Below are 6,119 nucleotides of genomic sequence, written 5' to 3' on the forward strand. Positions count from 1 at the left end.
TGGTCCAATGTTTAAACCCCTCGAGACGCCGTCCTGCGAGAGTTTTGTGCTAGGATCTAATCAATAATAGAATATGCATCCTCCGTTTGGGACCCCTCAACTCAAGAAAACATTAAGAAACTGGAACAGACACAAAATAGACCCGTGAGATTCATAACAAACGAATATTTGCAGTTGACTAGAGTAACACCTTTCGTAAAATCAATAAATTTAGAAAGACTTCAGGAAAGAAGACTTAAAAGTAAAAAAAGCAATTATACATACACTGAAACATAATCTTCAAATACAAAAACAAAATTTAATAAAATACCCAGAAAGACACAAAGATAAAGGCACATTCCTCGTCCCATATGCTAGGACAAATTTGTACAAGTGCTCCTTCTTCCCTAGTGCTATTAGAGCATGGAATGGGTTGCCTGAGCTAGCCAGGAAAACCAGTGACTTGGCAGAATTTAGGTCATTGGTTAATATGCATTACTAAATGCATGACGCTTAGGACGTAATCAACTTCTTTTTTTAAAGTAACGTCTGTATCATATAAGATAAGATAAGATCTTCAATTCAGTTCAGAAACACCTATAACATTCAAACAAGCTAATTAAAAAATAAAGATCTAGAGATTTATGTGTGTACTGACTTCATGCTTCGACTAGACCAGGCTAAGATTTATTATAAGTTAATTATGCATAGTAACCACATATGATATAAGTTTTATTGGGAAACTACAAAAAAATATAAACATAATTAATTTCCGTGGAGTGAATAACCAGAAATACGTTGAAATAATAAGTAGGTGTCCATTTTGTTGTTCCATATTGAAGGTTTACAAATCTTAAAATATTACAACAAAATGGACATTGTTTCCTATTTAGATTTAGTATATATAGGTCTGTGCGTTTTTTTTTTAGCATAGTCAGAGGGTTAAATCAAGGGAGACTATGTGACTTTGTTCTACATTTAAAAGAAAACTTGCGCTCTTCACTTTTAGAATCTTATTCAGAATAATATTTTTAAAAATAAACAATACCTCCTTTAAGCATCTTATATAGCGATTATCTTGCTCTTGTTAATTAAGTAATGAAAGTAAGCCTTAAAAAAAATGGTCATTAGATTGGCGAACAGAACCAGAAAACACTGCACACGGAAATGTTTTTATTTGTTACATGGCAAAGGCATAGACAATGCTACACATTTGCAGTGTTAAATCGCTGGGAATCCAACCCCTAAAACAGAAAGCTTATTTTTTTTTCCGCAATATAACACGATCCATGAGAACACACAATTATGAAAAGCTTATTGTTGATTTCGATGTTATATACAAGTCCATAAAGTGCGGAAACACAATTGAATTTTTGGAGCATATTGGCGAAAAGTCCGACTTTGAAAATTCGAGTTTACAATAACATTCTTGGGAAATCAATTCATCAGTATCAGGCCTTATGATCTGATCTGTTATGTTTAGATGTTGATTTTTATTTGGGATAGTGACTCATGAATTATGGTAACAATTCTCTAAAGACGAAATTGAATTCCAAACTTATAGAAGAGCCGAAAATTCACTTTATTGATTAGAGTCAGGAATAAAGAGAAGGTACATAAGAACCAGGGCAGGGCCGGCTTTAGATAACTGGAGGCCCTAGGCGAAATGAATTTTGGGACGACAAATAAAATAAAAAGATAAGAAATCAAACAGTGAAAACTAAAATTACGAAATTTATTTGATACCTAGTGCTAGTGTACTCCAACAGTACCAATGGAGACAAGTTTCACTATTTCACTATTTCTTCTCAAAAAGAAATATTTTGAGTCCTGTGCGAGGCTCCCACCTATCTGAGGCCGTGTTTGCCTATGTCTAAGGCTGGCCCTGACCAGAGGCTGCTAGCTAAATTTTGTGATCTTTGCATTGTTCTTTATTTATTCTTTATGTTGAGATTGGGGAGAGTTTAAACTAACTCCAGATAGTCATAAGCTCTTTGTTCCTAGTTTTTCACCTGTACCTTAGTCTTTTGGATCGACCATTGGGGCACAACACGTGATCTGTTGACCACTCCACTCCATTCTTTTCCGTCTATTGCCTGAATTAGTCTCTTTCATTAACAGGCCTGTTCATTCCTTCATTCATTCTTTTACACTGTATCGCCTCAGAGTGGTGGCTGAGTGGTAGAACGCTTGACTTCCGAACTGGGGGTCCCAGGCTCGAAGACTGGGATTTTTAACTTCGGGATATTTGGGCCCCACTGGGTCTACCCAGCTCTGATGGGTAACTGACATAAGTTGGTGAAATGTAAAGGCGATTGGTCGTTGTGCTGGCCACATGACGCCCTCGTTAACCGTGGGCCACAGAAACAGATGACCTTTACATCATTTGCCCTATAGATCGCAACGGTTGAATGGGGAACTTTTTATATTTCACATATTGCAACGCCTCAGGTGGACAATCTTTGCGTGGCCATGTAATATGGCCGTACAATCTTAGCTTACAATTTTTAGCATAATGTATGTACTGTGTAACCGAAGATAGCAGCAATGTCCAACCACGGCCTAAAACAACTGTTCGAGTGGTGGGTGATTGAATTCCTGTTTAACCCTTAAAATGCGTGTGGTATATTAGCCTCTAAACATCAGAATTGTAATTCCATTTGGTATGCAAACATTGTAAAACAGCTCAGCACTTTAAGGGTTAATGCATTTGTTTATTGTGCAATCCGATAAATCTAATTTAAACTTTTCCAAATTGAGTAGAATGTTCAAAGTTGTTTGCTTTTTATCTCCCTTGCAAGAACTAACGTACAGAGTTATTGGACCTTCAATCAGCTTTCCTCCACCCTTGACAACACCTTTTTATTCTTTATGAATCTGAATGGATTGGCTGCCAGCTAATTAATAATAATCTTCTAATTCACAGGCTGCTAATTATTTTTTTGTGTGGTCCTTAATTAGTTCTGTATACGCGATTAGCTTTGTCCCCAATCAGGTGTAATTAATGTTCGTGGGGAAGGGACAACGAATAGGAGAGGAGAGGGTGGCGCAGAACTAATTACTGATACACGTATCGCGAGACGGCGTTCAGAGCGAGGTATCTCTCTTCTCTCTCTTTAATTAGTTCATTTCTCTTAGGATCAAACTCTTGTTTGTGATAATTCAGACTCTGCCTGATAGAAGAAATGTCTTCGGAAAATGATGATAAAAGGGAGATTGTTAAGTGGCAAGTGGGGGGGGGGACCAGAGGAAGTCAGACAGGGGTAATGACTTGTTGTGATAAGCTTAAGATGGATCAGTCTACATGAGACCAGCCCAGTATTTTAGTTAATTAAGCCCTAAGTTGTTTCAGAGCGACTTAATGGTCTGCGTAACGTTGGTTTGTCTGTAAATATACAATAGCCATCTATCTGGAACTCATTGCATTAAATCTAACATATAGAGCTCTTACTGTTATGTACGAGTTTTCAAAAGGTGTTTAGGCAACGCAGGGCCGGATTTGAAGGTCTAGAGGCCCTGGGGCAACGAAACAGTGGAGGGCCTTAATTATTTTCTGAATAAGAGAAAACGTCGTTATGTTTTTCTACAACAAATAAAATCATCATAACGGAGAATGTAGTCATAACAGAGAATGTAGTCATAACAGAGAATGTAGTCATAACGGAGAATGTAGTCATAACAGAGAATGTAGTCATTTGTCAAATACAATGTATTAGGCCTAAAAAACTAAATTAGGTGTTAACGGATTTAAGTTTGCGAGCATTTTTGGACAAAATCGTAGATGATTTCGCAGAAACCTTTCTCCCGGAGAAAATCACTTTCAATGCTAAGTGTGGGGGGTAGCTTCTATCTCATGGAGAAAATCACTTTCAATGCTAAGTGTGGGGGTTAGCTTCTATCTCATGGAGAAAATCATTTTCAATGCTAAGTGTAGGGGTTAGCCTCTATCTCCATGAGAAAATCACTCTCAATGCTAAGTATGGGGGTTAGCTTCTATCTCATGTAGAAAATCACTTTCAATCCTAAGTGTGGGTGTTAGCTTCTATCTCATGGAGAAAATCACTTTCAATCCTAAGTGTGGGGGTTAGCTTCTATCTCATGGAGAAAATCACTTTCAATGCTAAGTGTGGGGGTTAGCCTCTATCTCCATGAGAAAATCACTTTCAATGCTAAGTATGGGGGTTAGCTTCTATCTCATGGAGAAAATCACTTTCAATGCTCAGTGTGGGGGTTAGCCTTTATCTCCATGAGAAAATCACTTTCAATGCTAAGTGTGGGGGTTAGCTTTTATCTCATGGAGAAAATCACTTTCAATGCTAAGTGTGGGGGTTAGCTTCTATCTCATGGAGAAAATGTCTTTCAATGCTAAGTGTGGGGGTTAGCTTCTATCTCTCGGAGAAAATCACTTTCAATGATATGTGTGGGGTTAGCTTCTAACTCATGGAGAAAATCACTTTCAATCCTAAGTGTGGGGGTTAGCCTCTATCTCTCGGAGAAAATCACTTTCACTGCTAAGTGTGGGGGTTAGCCTCTATCTCCCGGAGAAAATCACTTTCAATGCTAAGTGTGGGACTTAGCTTCGATAGCCCTATTCGTCCTATCATTGTTCAAACATTTTCTTAAATCATGTTCATGTTCTGAGCACGTGCAGCTCTCTAACGAAATTTGAGACCAATAAAACCAAGTCCATTCCAAGCGTGTAGGCGAGGTGGCTGAACGGTAGAGCGCTTGTCTTCTGGACCATAGGTCCCGGGTTCGAATCCTGGTGAGGACTGGCACTTTTTTTTAAATTTCGGAATCTTTGGGCGCCTCTGTACCCGACATTAGTTGGTGAAAAGTAAAGGAGGTTGGTCATTGTGCTGGCCACATGACACCCTCGTCACCCGTAGGCCACAGAAACAGATGACTTTTACATCAAAACAATGTCAAAATTGTTGCTTCGTCAAGATTTGGAAATAATTTTTTTTCTCTTTTGTGTTGGCCCTTCTCTTGTGGACGCCCCGTGGCAGTAGCCGAGCCTGTGCTCTCTCAAATCCGGCCCTGCGGCACAGGGCCGGTCTTAGGTCACTGCAACCTATGCGGTCGCAGTGGGCCCCGCGCTTTCATCGGCTCCGCGCTAATTCAAGGTGTAATTATTAAATTGCAAAAAAATATCCGAAAAACTCATGGATATCTCCTGAATTTATTAAAATCTCCTGAAAAATAGACAAAATTGTCATTTGTGGGTGTCATTCATTGCGGAAAACGCCAATCCTACGCGCGATAAAAGAAAAAAAAGCATTGTCAGCTTTCATGTAATAAAATGTAATAATCGGGCAAATTTTACCATCATCAGAAGTTCCAATACTTTATTTACTTTTATAGTCACTGGCATTTAAATATGTCACTGGTTACAAGGTTCGTAAAGTACAGATCGAAATTTTTAACTTCGTAAAGAATGAATAAAATTCAAAGTCGAATTTTTTTCTTATACCAAATCTTAATTTTCTCTTATTATCCTTATTCCCACACAAACTAGGCCCCGCGCAATCAGTTTCGCATAGGGCCCCGCAATCGCTAGGACCGGCCCTGCTGCGGCTACAAGCACAAGCAAGCAGGTTAGTACACGACTAGAATCATTAGTCACTCGTGCTTACAGAAGACACTCGTGTTTCGAGAGTAGGCTATGTTAATACATTTATTTTGGACTATCGGAGATGTTCAAGATAGAAAGATCAATGTCAAGGACACTTAATTAATGGAACTTTTTTTAATTTGCCAGCTGGATGGCTGCCTGGTCGTGCGGTTTGCGCGCTGGACTGACGTTTAGATTTATCGATGGTCCCGGGTTCAAACCCTGCCCGCTCCCAAACCCCGTCGTCCTGCGGGAGGTTTGGACTAGGAAGTAATTATCTTCAACTCTGAAGGAACACCCGAAACATGACCAACTAAAAACCAAAAAAAAAAAGCCTCAAACAGACGAGCTTCAACTATTTGATTCTACTGCGCTCAAATGTGCCCAAAAGTTATTCTATCATTTTACTTCTTTAAAAACAAAGTTTAACAACATTAACTCCCTTTATGTTTCACACCGGATATACCAAAAATAACGCTTGCTATTTTTAGAGTTTCCGCCATGTTTGAACATCTTTGATTGGGTA

Source organism: Biomphalaria glabrata, chromosome 10 (genome assembly GCF_947242115.1).
Source record: "Biomphalaria glabrata chromosome 10, xgBioGlab47.1, whole genome shotgun sequence".
Lineage (NCBI taxonomy): Eukaryota > Metazoa > Mollusca > Gastropoda > Planorbidae > Biomphalaria > Biomphalaria glabrata.